The sequence below is a fragment of the Acomys russatus genome, chromosome 28 (assembly GCF_903995435.1).
Source record: "Acomys russatus chromosome 28, mAcoRus1.1, whole genome shotgun sequence".
In the NCBI taxonomy this organism is placed as follows: Eukaryota; Metazoa; Chordata; class Mammalia; order Rodentia; family Muridae; genus Acomys; species Acomys russatus.
Genome location: NC_067164.1, coordinates 27,881,262 through 27,897,072, shown reverse-complemented (window position 1 = coordinate 27,897,072; position 15,811 = coordinate 27,881,262).

Genomic DNA, 15,811 nt, shown 5'->3' with positions numbered 1-15,811 from the left:
TGTGTAGGGCAGTGCTTTCCCTCAGAGAAGAACTGTGTATCATTTGGCACCTGCCTGCCTTAATTAGCTCGAGCTACCACAGCCAGTACACACAGGATGGATTAGAAAACAGACAGTTCTGGAGGCTGGAGGCTCAGGGTTAAGGTCCAAGGCAGCAGTGACTTCTCCTTTTGGCTTTCAGAAATCTGCCCTCCTCTTTGTATCTTTACACTTCAGGGAGGAAGTGGTGGGGGATGGTCTCCTTGCACTTTTCTTAAAAAGATGCTCACCCTGTCATGGAACCCTCACTCTTTTGAGCTCATGAAAACCTAACTACTTCCAAGTCCACACCTCCAAACATCTTCACACTGAGAGTGTTAGGCACTAGACATGAAATTTCGCAAGGGTGGTCATTGCCTTGGTAGCATTACCCGAGGGTGCTCCTTGAACACTGGTGCGTGTCAGCACTCACACTCCCACAGCCTGAAAGCACAAGGACACCTGAAAGCGACCCTGACAAGAGGACAGGAGCCAACACTTCTGTTTCAGCCCCAGATGGACACGTCAGAGACATGCTTTTATGAGACTGTGGTGGTTTGAATGCTTGGTCTCTAGTTGGCGGAAGTGTTTGGGAAGGATTAGAAGGCATGGTCTTATTGGAGGTGGTGTGCCACTAGAGGCAGGCTTTGAGATGTCAAAACCCCAAGTCATTTCCAGTTGCCTTTCTGCCTTGTGGTTGTATTTCACGATGTGAGCTCTTACCTACTGCTCACGTCCGTGTTGTGTCTTCCGGCCAACTGCCATGTTTTTCAACGTGATGGTCATGGACTCTATCTTAGAGTGTTGCTGGAAAAAAAAAATACCATTGCCAAATGAACTATAATAAAGCATTTATTTGGGGTCTTGCTTAAAATTTCAAAGGGTGAGCTTATTACCATTATGGGAGGGACCATGGCAGCAGGCAGGAAGGTATGTGGTGGAGAGAGGGATTAAACTGGAATAATCTGAGCTTTAGAAACCTCAAAGTCCACCCAGTGACACACCTCCTCCCATAAGACCACACCTCTTAATCCTTCCTAAACAGTCCCACTAACTGGGCACCAAGCACCGATCATTCAAATATGTAAGCCTATGGAGGCCGTTGCTATTCAAACAACCACACTAGCCCTCTGAAAATGTAAATAAACTCTTTCTTCAATAAGTTGCCTTGATCATCATGGTGTCTCTTCAGAGAAACAGAAAAGTAACTAAGACAGAGATGTTTTGGAAGGTCACTTAAAAACTACACCCAGTTGCTCCTAGTGGTGGCTTGGTCATTCCTCTCTTCTTGTATTGACTTTTCCTCCCTCTCTGTCTGTCTCTCCTTCTGGCATTACATACTCTATCTACAGAAGTGTTTGTCTTAGTTATGACTTCATCAGAATGAAAAGCTGCCTGTTGGTATAAAATATGTCTCAAAAAGATCAGAATTAACCAGTAACCAGAATATAATTCTTTAAAGGAAGACTTAAGTATAGGAGTAAAGTCAATCCTTCCCATATGTGCTTTTTTTGTGCATGAATCACATTTGAGAGAGGATTTTTTTTCATTTCTTTGTTAGGTATGACTTTTACAATCATACCTCTTTTGAGACGTTGAACTTGCTAGATTATCTTGACATTGGCAATTGATGGAAGTCAAATTAAATTTTTTTTCTATTTTTATCAGCTAGCTTACTACTTTTGTTTCACTTTTTGAAATTTATTTTAATAAATTTATATTCCACTCTCAGCTAAATTACAAGGTTATAGTTCATATCAATATTTTTGCATTAATATTTTTGGTTTATATGTTTTCCTGCATTTTAGATGACTCTTTTGCTCATGTCTCTGTGTGCATGTATGTACGTGTGCATGGTTGCATGTGCCTGAGTGTACATCTGTATGTGCGTGTGTGTGTGCGCGCGTGCGTGTGTGTGTGTGTGTGTGTGTGTGTGTGTGTCCCATGGAGGCTGAAGGTTGGTATCAGAGGTCCTCCATCATTCTCCAATTTATACACTAAGGCAGGGTTTTTTAGCTGAACCTAGAGCTCCCCAATGCATCTAGTCTAGTCAGCCAGCTTGCTCCAGGGACCTGTCGCTCCCTTACAAGGCTAGAAACGCAGGCAGATTACCACACCTACCCAGCCTTTGTATGTGTTCTGGGAGTCTCAACTCCAGCTCTGATGCTTGCTTGACAAGCACTTTAAGTGCTGAGCCATCTCTTCACACTCCACTTTAGAAAACTTTTGTTGAATTGCATCTGCTGGTTTATTTTTACTCTTGTCTCGTGAATTGAATGTCATGCTGATTGGGAGCCATTGTCCGTACTACTATCTCTTTATTTAATCTCTATCTTCTTTTCATTTGTGTTCATTATATGGAGGATTTTTGGTCTGTGTTCCTAACGCTTTTGGAGTCAATGGCCTAATGTGTTCCTTCCCCTCCTCCCCCCAGTGCTTTTTGTTTGTTTGTTTTTTGAGACAGGGTTTCTCTGTGTAGCCTTGGCTGTCCTAGACTCACTCTATAGATCAGGCTGGCCTCGAGCTCACAGCAATCTGCCTGCCTCTGCCTCCCAATCACTGGGATTAGAGGTGTGTGCCACCACTGCCCAGCACCCCCCCCCCCCGCCCCAGTGATTTTTAAAGCACAGAGTGATTGGAACTAGATTTGAAGCTTGACTCAGTAGCTGAGAAACCTCAAGCACAAGCTATAGGTACTCTGTGAGGAGGTCTTTACTCAAAGTCTTCTCGTCACCGAGTAGGGCACACGTCCAAGGTTTGTATCACGTAATAGGTAGTGCTGTGATGTTAGCCTGGCTTCTTGAATTGGTAAAGAAATGGTTTCTGTTGATTCGCCATTCAAAGAGGCTTCATTCACCCTTAGGGTTTTGATCTTTGTCTTTATTGAAGTCCAAGAGTAATAATTTGAATCTTGAGCATTCCTCAAAGTCTTGTACATTGAAGACTTGGTCCTCTGTTGATGGCATTATTGGGAAGTGGCAAATTTTTGTTGGAGGTAGATCTACTTAGAGGAAGTAGGTTGCTAGAGGTGGGACATAGGAATATTGGTGTCCTGAGTTCTCCTTCCTTCCCTACCCTTCATTCTTCTCTCCCTGGCTGTCCTGAGGTGAGCAGCTTTTCCTGGCCTGATGCTCCTATCACAAAACACTGTTTCACTGCAGCTCCTAAAGCAGCAGGGCCAAAAAGCCAGGGGATGAAACCTCTGCACACTGGTTTGCCAAAACAAACAGTTCCTCACTTTAAGGTGTTGGTGTCAGGTTTTGGATCACAGCAACAGAACGCTTACTAACACACAAACGTTAGAGGCAGCCAACTGCCAGGATGGAAAAGGTTGCATTCTAAAGCTGGAGAGCAAGGCTGAGAGCCAGGCTTTGTTCCTTTAGACCCCTGTGGTCTCTGGGCTGTTTCTTGGCTAACCTATAGGCCAGGATTCTTCATGCATACAACACAAAATCAACCTTCCTCACATTGTGGAGTTCTTGTGAAGCTTCATTGTGTTAACGTACATAAAACATGCCCAACAGGTTCTGGCACAGCATAGACCCTGATGTTGTGCTCTCACCTCACTTAGCGTTTCTCTCGCTGAGGTTCTTGAGCTTTCATTTGTGTTTCAGTTTCTCCAATTATATTTTTGTCATGTATTGCTCTGTCTTCTGTTGATGTTGTCATCCCTTACTGTTTGTCTGTCTGTGTGTCTGTCTGTCTCTCTCTTTGTGTGTGTGTGTGTGTGTGTGTGTGTGTCTGTGTGTATCTGTGTGTGTGTGTATCTGTCTATTTATTTATTTAATTTGCTTGGCTATTAAAGATTCTTGAGTTAGAGGGAGAGCTTGTAGTTGATAATTTTATTCTGACCTATTGAATTATGCCTTCTTATAGGATGGATCCTTAATCTACCACAGACATTCTTCTTTTGTCTGTAATCCTTTTTACTGCCATGCTCTCCCTTACCCTTTCCAGCTTCTTGCAGCCAAGAGTCCCGTGTATCTATTTCAAAGGTTTGATTGCTTGAAGAGTATGTTTTGTTCTCTACACCCTAGGAAATACCTATCTCCCCAGCAAAGCACGCGCTCCTGGATTATGCCTCTTTCCTGGTTTTGAGGGCAGTGTGTTTAGACTGTGGCTCCTTGTTCAGGATGGAGCCTTAGAGCCTTGGCTGTGGACCCTCCAGCACAGGTGTTCATTCTCGGTCTCTGCTCTCCCTTCATCTCAGTATGTCCTTATGCCAATCACGGGGAAAGAAGAGCGAGATCCTAAGCATAGTCGCCCTACTGGTTTCCAGGGAGAAGGGCTTGGCAGATGATCACAGGCAGGTTGGGAAGTACTGTGTTTCTCTCAGGCCTCTCACAACTTAGACACTCTTACCATGCTTATCTTTGATCTGCTCTTGATCCTTGCTTATAGTGACAGGCACAATTGATCTATCTTCCCACTGCTTTTATGAGTTTTCTTCCTGACAAAGACTATATATATATACATGTATATGTATATATATACATGTATATATGGTGTTATATATCATCTATCCATATGAGATATATACTACTATCTAAATACCTGAAAAAGTACCACTGTGCACATACATAGGATGTTAAATATCATCTACGCATATGAGATATATGCCACTATGTAAACACATGGAAAAACTATTGCTATGTACATACTTAGGATGTTACACATCGTCTATTCACATGATATTTATATGTATTATGTAAATATGTAGTATATTGCTTATCTAAGCTCCAAATTGCTTGTGCCCGAGTTGGTGCTACACACACATAGCTGCTGCTTCCATGAGCATCCCTTTCCATGGCCATACCTATCCCTTTATTCTTCAAAGCGGTGGTGGGGACCAGAAGGGAACTTACCTTTCACCATTCCTAAAGTATGACTTCCTTCCTTTACTTTTGGCTCCTTAAATTTTGCTGAGTATAATGCTTTTTGTTCCATTTGAGGAAGACAGAAGTCATTGCAGATGTTCTCTGGAGAATATGCAGCCCATAGGACATTAGTCCCAATTTTCAATTTCTGCGTGGATGTTAAGCATGGCATTCATTTACAATTTTGGCTAGTTTGTTGTGTTTTTCTGGGAGGTGGGGGAAGAGGCTCTCACAGGGTGTTGTTTCTGTTGTTTCAACTGAAGCCAATCCCATTTTATCTCATGTGTTGTAGACCTGAGCCATACAGAATGGCAGAGTCAGTTAGATGATTAAAGCAGAAAATGAGGAGAAAGGAGAAGGGGGAGAAGGAGGGGAATGAGGAGGGGCATGAGGAGGGAGAAGGAGGAGGAGGAAGAGGAGGAGGAAGAGGAGGAGGAGGAAGAGGAGGAGAGGAGGAAGAGAAGAGGTGGAAGGAAGAGGAGGAGAGGAGGAGGGAGGAGGAGGAAGAAGAGGAAGAGGAGGAGGAGTAGAAAGAGGAGGAGGAAGAGCAGAGAAGGAGGAAGGAGGAGGAGGAAGAAGACATGTTAAAACTCTCTCACTCTCCCTTCCTCCCCCGCTCTGCTTCTCTCATGCTGCCCATTCCATGGAAGTTCATTATGGTGATCCAAGCTGACTAGTACATGTGGAGTCCGTCTCCTTGCTAAAAGACCCAAAGTCTGTAAAGCCACCTAGTTTGCTTACTGAACTTCCCCTTACATGTTTAGAACTCCTGGTGGTGGCACTCTTTGAGAAGACCCAGTAAATCTTCAATTACCTTTATTCTGAGTTGGTGTGCAGTTGGCCCAGCAGATCTGAAAACATTCTATGGGCGGTTCCTCCAGCTGTCGATGCACCGAAAGGGGATGCAAATGTGTTGCTAATCAGTGAAATGTGATGAAGCTCAGGGCAAGTTGAAACTACAACAGAAGCCAGCAGACACCCAGGTGTGAAGTTGCACCCAATGGCCCCAGTTTTTCTGGAGCTTCCAGGACCCTGACACTGTTGAGGCACATTATCTACCAACTGCAGAGGACTGAGGCGGGGATGGGGGGGGGGGGGGGGGAGGGGGGGGGGGGGGGGAGGGAGAGCCCTGAAAGAGAATTAAAAGTGGCTGCGGGGAAATGTTAGCTTTGTGGGAAGGTGGTTGGACTACAGAGTGCATGAAGTTCTTATGTTACCCAAAGAATTGATTTCAAGGGTACAGAAGAGGAAAGAGCATCAGTGGCATTGTCTTGGCTCTGAACATAAGAACAGCTCAAGAGGTGCCTCCTTTGTAGGTGGCATCTTAGCCTTGCACGAGGTCAAAGGGCAGCATGGTCATCACTTTGCTACGGGATGATGTGAGTCATCATCTGGTCACTCTATTTTAATTTTTTGGTATCATTTTGATAGCATGGTGAGATGTATGGCTTCTCTATCAGGAAGCCTAGTGGGAGCACTCTAATACACAGTTCCATGAAAAGCATCACTGGATCATGTGTGTGCAACTAGATGCCAGTGACTATTGCCAATCTCCAGCCTCTCACTGACCTATGGTAGCAAGCAGGTGAACACCACAGCAAGAAGGTCCATAAGCACTCTTCCTCCAGTTTCTGCTTCAAGCAACTGCCTTGCGTTCTCAGTTTCGAGGATGGCCTGTAACCTAAGATGGGAAATCCCTTCCTCACAAAGTGGCTCTGGTCATGGTGTTTATCACAGCAGTAGAAGGTGCACCCTCAGGTTTCCTGGCTGTTCTGGGAGCTTCTGATTAGTAGAACCATCCAGTACCCTTCCTGACTTTTTTTAAAATCAGCATAGTGTCCTTAAGGACCATCTATATTGTTGCAAATTGGATGGTAATGATAAAAGTCTCCAAGTAGGGTGATGGACATACCAGTGATGCCACAAGATGGTCTGTCCTTTAACTTTTGGAAAATGGTCCCTCTTGAGCTTTGCTGGATTAATGGCTAATGCCAAGCAATCAGTCAGCATCCAGTGGGATGATGCAGAAGATCTCAGATAAGTAACAATTATAAGGAATCAACCTTGCAGGTGATTCCTTGGTCAGGTGTCATAAGGGACAATCAAATCCTCTTATAAGAAAATTAACACCCTACAGGAGAGTGTAGAATGACCAGCTTTGTAGTAGCAATAGTAAAAAACATTTATATACCCAGTACCTCAGACCCACAGCAAGAGAAAATGCATGTTCCACGGCTGGAGTGTGTGCATGTGTGAAAGCTTGCTGTTAGCAACATCATACACAAAGCACTGTCATTAAAAAGATGCCCATGGATAAGCAAAGCTCCTTTCTTGGAAGGAACCATTAAAAAGGATGAGTGAATGGTATCCACACAGCACTCCAGAGACTAATTCACAATAGCATGCTTTCCAGAGTCACCAGCTTGCTGAGGCTGGCTGGAGTGAAGCACACTAGTAGCCGGCTGATGGATGGATGACCATCTCCAAGAGGCTGGGGTCCCGCTGAGGCTTTTTCATCACCATGGAAACCACTCCACCTCCTCACAGTCTCCAAGTGCTCCATGTGGCATGAGAGCCATTAGTGCAACCAAGGGGAAGTGAGTTGGAGCTCTCTGCCTTGGCCCCAGTCATCACAGGCCTCTTGTGGTTGTCAAGTTTGTTGTCATTAGAGGCCCTTTTATGGACAGCTATAAAAATCACCCTGTGAAAAAGTTTTCTCTGTTGTTTGGGTAGGGAATCCCCTAAGCACTCATGTGAATTCTAAGTGATAATGAATGCATAAAGGTTCAGCCAAGAGCCTAAATATGCCTTGGAACAGAGAGAGGGTAAATACTTGTAGATACCTGGAAGGCTCTGTCAGCCTCTAGTCTCCATGGAGCGTAGACACAGCTGTGAAGACACTGTCCTCAGCTATTCATTCCAAACTGGCATGGCAGTGGCACATCTTTACTGTCTCCTATTATGATGTGACAAAATACTTCTATAATAGACAAAAGAATAAGACAGTTGGAATCTAGGCAACCATGAGACATATATAGGCAAGAAAGAAATAAGGACAGAATTGGCCAGCATGGACCATCTTATATAGCTTAGGCATGGAAGCATGGCCAATATGAGCAGAATAAATGGATGACATCAATTACTTTTAGGGTAATGTATAATCACACACACAGACACACAGATACACACACACACACACACACACACACACACACACACACACCACATACACATACCCCCCCTACTCTCCCCCCCCCAAGATGATGATATAAAATAAGCAAAGAAGAGCAAACTCACAGACTACTGGCTGCTTGGACTCATTTTTTAAATCTACTGATACTACTTTTCCATGTTGCTGGTGTGTGTGTGTGTGTGTGTGTGTGTGTGTGTGTGTGTTGCATGTGCATGAGTATGTGTACATCCATGTGTCTGAGTGTGTCATGTGTGTTTCCGACTAGTGAAACCTGGACATTAAACAAACTAAATAGTATTCTACCACTGAGAGACACACTGGCTCCTTGCTGGTATATATGTAGAGAGAACATGCACACACATGCGTACATATGTGTGTGTGTGTGTGTGCCTGTGTGTGTATGTGTGTGTCTGTATGTACATATGTGTGTGTACATGGATATCTGTGTATGTTTGTGCGTGTGTGTATATATATATATGTATGTATATGTGTGTGTGTGTGTGTGCCCTCTTCTATCAATCTCTGCCTTACTTCAGTGAATCAGAGTCTTTCCTTGAACTTGTAGCTCAAGCTTACTTGGGTAGCCCAGCAGCCAACAAGTCCCAGTGATCCTCTGTGTCCACCCCTAGGACTAGTGTTAAAGTGTGTGCAGAACTAGGCACAAATAGTTATGCGGGTGTGGAGAATCCCAACTCAGGCCCTTATGCTTTTGACACAAGCACTTACCACCAAGCCACCCTATCCTTTTTCTTTTTGCTGGCGCTGTCGTTGAGACGAGGGGGGGGGGCTCAAACCCACAGTGCAGCTGAGAGCATGACCTTTTCTCTCCAGCTTCTGCCTCTGAGATGCTCAGATTGGAAGCCAGCCACCACACCTGGCTTTTGTAGTGCATCCACACAGGGCAACCACTGAGATCCATCCTCTTGCTCCTATGAAGGCCACAAAGTAAGCCAGCATTGACGTGCTGCCTCTCGACCATAATTGGCAGCTGTGTGTCTCTCTAACCAGATGTCAATTTAGCAGTGAATTGAACATAGCTGCAGCAAAATGCAAACTTCAGTGTAGCCTTGGGGGCAGTGAGCCTCAAGTCAAAACAACCATTTGTTTCAAAATGGATTCAAATAACTGGTTGTTTCCCAGAAAGAAGAAAACAATTGTTTGAATGAATTGTTCAAGGAAAAAAAAAAAAAAAAAAAAAAGCTGCTGCAGAATGCCAGCCTAGTCTCTGAGCCTGTGGCTGTTCCCTTCTTTCCACAGGCCACTCAGTGGCTACCAAGGCTTTGTGAGTATCTGATGAGCCCACTAGAAGCTCTGAATGGCCCACTTGTCTCCCCTGCCAGCCCCCTTCCTTCATAACTACGGTTTATTATGCACGAAAGAAAAAAATCACATTAAGTGGGAAAGCCATAGAAAGGAAGACAATGAACTGCTCAATTTAAATATGTCTTTTCAACTCGGTGCTTTATTTAAGGACTTCAACCCAGACTTGAAAGACATTGTGTTTTCTTGAACCATCCAGGAAATCATATCAGTTACAAGGAGGTTAACTCTGGCGAGCCACTTACTCTCAGGCCCATTTAACTGGGGAGATAAAAGACTACATTAGGCTTCTGTACTTTGTCCTTAGTGGAACCCCATCTCAGTTCTCTTCAGGCATCTGCATTCTTTTTTCCAGAGACCTATCAACTTTAGGCAGGGTTATTATTTCCAATGCAATTAAGTTCGACGCACTGAAGAAAAACACCCAAGTCTCAGAAGGCACTACGGTGACTAAGCTAGTTGCCCTTTGCGTGGAAAGCAGTAAAGCTGGGAGCTTGGGAAAATTAGAAAATGGCAGTTGTACCTCTGTGTGGATGTCAAATCTGAGCCTTACCCAGAGATGAACATCTGTTCTCATTTCACATGTTGAAAGTGAGCAACACATTGAAGAGTTCCATAAATATCCTGGATATATGTGTGAGATGGTATTATGATAAAGAAAAGATATAAAGTCCCAGACTCTACCTCAAGAATTGCATCACCTGGGGTTGGGGATTTAGCTCAGTGGTAGAGCGCTTGCCTAGCAAGTGCAAGGCCCTGGGTTCGGTCCTCAGCTCTGGGAAAAAAAAAAAAAAAAAAAAGAATTGCATCACTCTATCATGTGCAGCCCATATCTAACACTGTCCCCCATTATCATCACAACTGCTTTTTCCTTTATGCTGGTGTGGGTCTTAGACCCATGAAAATGGCAGGCTACTTAGAGCAACTGACCAATGAGCAGGGCAAAAATGCCGGCTGGTATGTGTGGGACACAGGTTGTTTTAAAGGGTTTAAAAGTAAATTGTGGTTGTCTCAACAAGACCCGAGCATTGGTAGCACCAGCTGAGGTGGCAACATAGTTGAGGGTAATCTCAAAAGGCCCCACCCTGAGGTGAAGAGCTACAGGAAATTAATTAATGACTGCTGAGGAGAGAGAGAGAGAGAGAGAGAGAGAGAGAGAGAGAGAGAGAGAGAGAGAGAGAGAGAGAGGGAGAGAGAATCTGTCTTCCTCAGGGATGATTCAATATGAAGTGGTTAGTTCTAAACACATATACATGCTACATGTAAGCAACACTTAGTTGACTTGAATATATGTGTATATATATATATATATATATATATATATATACAATATGTATGTTCATGGGCAACAATAATAATTAAAGAAAAAGTCACCATAACTACGAGAGGAAGCTGGGGAGGGATGACGACGTAGAGTTAGAGGAAGTAGAGGGGGGCGGGAATGATACATACATACTCATGTGTGAAGTTAAATATATATAAAATAAATTGTGCTTAACATAGAATTCCTTGAGAGGTCCAAATGACCAAACATGGTAGAGATCAAAGGATGTAACTCCCCAAATCCCATCTGTCCCCCACTGTTCTCTCTTTAATTTTCTTCTTTTCCCTACTCCTTCCAACCGTCCTTCACCATTTCTCTTTGTGAACATAGCTTTGAAAATATATGGTTGTCATTCCTATATGTCTTATGCTGCATTAACTGTGAATGGCTGGAATTTAGTGAGAGGTGAAGGGATTCATTGACAATGTAGAACCACTGGGGAAAGGTCTGAACCAGAAAGGTCATCATGCCTCTAGAGGCGGGGTGTGTAAGTCTGAAACACCAGTCAATGGCACCAGAGGGGTTGGTAAGATTATTCTAGAACCTTATACTAAGGTGGGTAAAAATGACATATTCAGTCATTTACATTTTTAATTTACATCAGCCAAAAAAGAAATTGGACATGAAGTTGAGTTGAAACAAATCATTGGCAAGCGTGTAAACATAGATTCTGGCTATATTTTTCATAGGAGTCAATATCCTCCATATCTATGAGAATTAGTATGGTAGTTACATAGAGACTTAGAAATCCTACTTGTAGGAATAGTTAACTCAGACCCATGTGTGTATGCAGAGGCAGGTGGAGACAGCTCTCCCTTGTAGCTCTGTTTCTGCCAGCAATTGACATGAAGAGTGCAGGCAAATGGAACAGTCACTAGTACATATTGTGTAACAAGCTCTTAAAATGAGGCAGTTCTATAGGCAATGTGAGACTTGGACCATCCCTAGCATCAGTTGTCTGTTGCTATGGTAATAACACGCAATGCACCATCCAACATTCAGCTGCTTAACATAAGCATGTAGCTTATGTGTCTGTGGGCCGAGGACGTAGACTTTGCAGTTCTTCTGGTTTCAGCTGAGTTTGCTTATTGGATTGCAGTTCAGCTGGATGTTGACCAAAGCAATCAGGGGAGAATCTCCCCAGTGCTCACCACCAAATGTGCTGCCCCGCTTTCGTTGGTGCCCATATGTTCTGGCTTCCACTGGGTGGGAGCAGGTGTGCTGTCCTGGCTCCTGTCTGAGGTTTGCCCCTCTCGGAGATGACTTCCCTCCCTCGGGCCACCTACTTTTGTTCTCTGCCGTAGCATTTTCTTTTCTAAAAATAGCCTGCAACATCTTGTACCTCCACAAAAGCTCCCTGTTAACCAACTGACATATTTTTCCTTCTGGAAAAGAAGCCAGGTACCCATGTTGGCCTCTGTGCTTTCTAACCACCATTCTTTCTTGAACTAACTGAAGACAAGCGATTCAGTAGCACATGGCCTCCATCCTCCTGAGCTCCTAGCAGCACTCTGCGTGGGGTTGCTCTCATCTGCCGGGAAGTTTTCCTTGTTGTGGATGCTGAGAAACCAGCGTCTTCACTCAGTGCTCATGCCACTGGCTATGGCTTCTTGTTCTGTTTGCTCAGATCCTTCCTCCTCATCTTCCTAATCCTTGATTCCTGGAAACTCTGAGGCTCAGTCCTTAGATCTCTCTTTTCTTATGCAGCTTGTCCCAGGCAATTTCATCCCATCCTAAAAATGTATTTTATTGTTGTCTCACTTTGTTTAGTGCATACATGTGCACATGTGCATGCGTGTATTTGTGTGCATGTGAAGGCCAGAGGATGAGGTTGGCTGTCTTTCTCAATCTCTCTCCTCCTTATTTTTTTGAGGCATGGTCTTTTACTGAACCTAGAGCCAACAATTTGTCTAGACTGGATGACTGACTAGTGAGCTCCACGGTCCTCTGTAGGCTTAGATTAAAAAAAAAACAAAAAAAAAAAAAAAAACCAACCTACTTTATTTAAGGTACTTAAACACCTCAACCTCATTTTTAACCCACCAACCAGAGGAAGAGGAGAAAGAATGTTAATAGGAAAAAGGGGTTGTGGACCTGTTTAGATGTAGCTCCTTGGGACAATTCCACTCTGCGTTGTCAGGATACCAGTAGTCCAGTCTAATAGCCAACACCAAACAGCATCACACGATCCAGCAGAAACAGCAACACGCCGCCAAATCAGTATGTGTGGCAGAAGTGGCCAGAATCAGTTGGAGTGCCACAAGAAGGTCTCTGAACGTTTCTCTCTATGAAGCAGAGACCGGTGAATAAAGCACTGCAGGGTGCGTGGCAATGTAAAAGCACCATCCCACCACCGTCCGTGGGGTTCTATTTACACTTCTACCAAGAATCACGCACCCTCTCATGTGTCTGCTCTCAACAAAACATCACATGCCCTCTCACAAGACATCTTCCAGCAAAACACCACAGGACACAATGGAGTCTTCAAAGAAACCAGGAACTTCCACGTCAGTTCTCTGTCTCCATCTCCATAATGCTGGGATTATAGGCACAGTGCCAAGGTGATTGGCTTTTTACCTGACTATGGGGGGGGGGGGGGGTTGCAAATCAGGTTTTCCGGCTGTAGCAGACACTTTGTCATCCTCCTAGACCCAAATCTTATCATTTTAAATGCCAACACTATCTTTATGGGCCCCAGATAGCTTCAGCTAGTCATTGTACAAGAAATTTTCCTTTCTTGAGAAAAATGCAATAAAATATCCTTACATACAGTATCGATTCTTATTTCTTAGAAAGAGATGGGAGGAAACATGCGAGCCCTTTTCAATTCTGTAGCTGCTAGTAAATGACTCTTAGGAAGGCAGTGATATGTCACATTTACACCGGAAACACAGGAAAGCATACTGGCCCCGCCCGCCCCTCCTCCCCCGCCCCCGCACCCCAATTGTGCCAACACTAGGCAATTCCCATTTCATTCTTATGTGTCTCATAGATACAAAAATGTATCAGCTTCTAGGACTCGTTTGTAACAGTGCAGCTAACAGGAGCAGCTGACTTCAGTGTTAGAGAGAAAAGTGGAGGGAGGTGGGCTGTTAGAATAATGGAAGTCTCGCTGTAAGAGAAGAGGTAGGGGTGGAATTTCCTGTAAAGATCCCAGTAGAAAAACTATCTGAACATCCTAACAGACACTTGCCGATACTTTTAGAAATACATGAATGTCCGCTTCGAGTAATGACTCTGGTCAATACCAGGTGCATCTGCGGATCGAGGGCTGATGGCAGCAGCGAGAAAGCGAACCCCAGGGTGGCTCGTAGGCCCTTGAGGGTCAGAAGGCGGCATCTCCAGTGTCAGCTTTTCTTTCCCATCTGTTATGCTGGCATTTGTGGCTTCATTTACAGTCACCTCATAACCAAGCATGGGTGCTGGAACCCCAGAAACTATATTCACATCAAGTGGTACAGAAGAAGAAGGAGGAGGAGGAGGAGGAGGAGGAGGAGGGCAAATAAAGGACATAATCCATTTCTTTAATGACAGTCTTGGGAACTGTGCACACCTACTTCCCTAACAGTTCACTAATGAGGCCACGGGGTAATTTATTATGAAATCCTAGCTGTAAAAAAACAAAAACAAAAACAAAAAACCAACAACTTTTATTCACCTGATTCAATTGCTATTTCGGAGGCTTACTGCCTCTGTCTGCTAACCTAGTCTCTGTACATTCTAATCTAGGCCTAGAATGTTCCAGCCTCTGACACTTACTGCTTAATAAGCTGGCCCTTACTTGTTTTTTCTGAGCTCTGGGCTGGCTGGTTCCACTCAGATGTTCTGGTTCAAACTCCTCTCCCAGCTGACTTACTCAGTCTGGCTTCTCTCTTAGCCTCTGAATTGCTCTACTTGCCCTCAAACTAATTCCAGCAATCTTTTCTAATCTTCTGGCTCCTTCTCATTCTCTGGTTCATCCGATCTTCTCTCTGCAACCTGTCTCTCTATTACTGTCCTGGTAAAACTGCCTCCTCTTTCCTCACTCTCTGTGTTGTTCCCTTAAGTAGCTTCCCTTTCCTCTCTCTTCTCCCAAGAGTTGGGCGTATCCTGTTCTGTCAAATCTTCTCTGATTCGTCACTTTCTCTCTCTCTCTCTCTCTCTCTCTCTCTCTCTCTCTCTCTCTCTCTCTCTCTCTCTCTCTCTTCATTGTTGGGATTAAAGGCATGGACCACCACCACAGACATCAGCTTTTCTTTACCTAAAACTTGCTTTATAGCAGGCTGGCCTTGAACTCAGATCTGCTTGCCTCTGTCTCCTGCATCAAAGACATGTTTGCATTCCAGCCTAGACCACACAGACCTAAAAGGTCTTTGGATATGATCTTTGGATAAAACATAGAGCAGCCATGTTCTAAATTAAAATTTCCCTACCATCCAGCTAGAATTCGAATTACTTTTCTAGGCTGGGGAAGACAAGTGGAAAGTGAGATGAGGATTCTGCCACAGTTGCTATTTCATTTCAAGTAGACATTGCCCAAGGAAAGATGTAACTATGCTAATGATGACAGGTTTCAGGCTATCAGAAAGGCCTTGCATAGGAACTTATTATCAACTTAACAAAACAAAACAAAAACCCCCGACATCACTGTGTTCGTGTCCATACTACAACTTGTGGTTCTCAACCAGAGGCGATTTTGACAATGCCAGGAGTGTTCTCTTGTCCAAGTGAGATGAAGAATAGGCACCACTGGCATTATGGGTAGAGGATAAACACCCCATAATACACAGGCTAACTCATAATAATAACCAGCCCGCCAGGTGGCCAAATGATATAAACCTTGCTTTAAGCAAGTCAAAATAATCTCAGATTTCAGAGTCTGCTCATAGAGCTGTGAGTGTTGTCTGTCCTGTGAGACTAAAATAAGTAAATCTCACGCTGGCAAGATGGGCAGCCAAGCCTTCGGCTTGAATTCAATCCCTCAGACCCACGTGATGGAAGTAAAGGACTGACTTTCATAGTTGTCTCCTGACTTCCAAATGGATGTTATGGCATACATCAGTGCACACGCACGTGCACACACACACACATGCATGCACA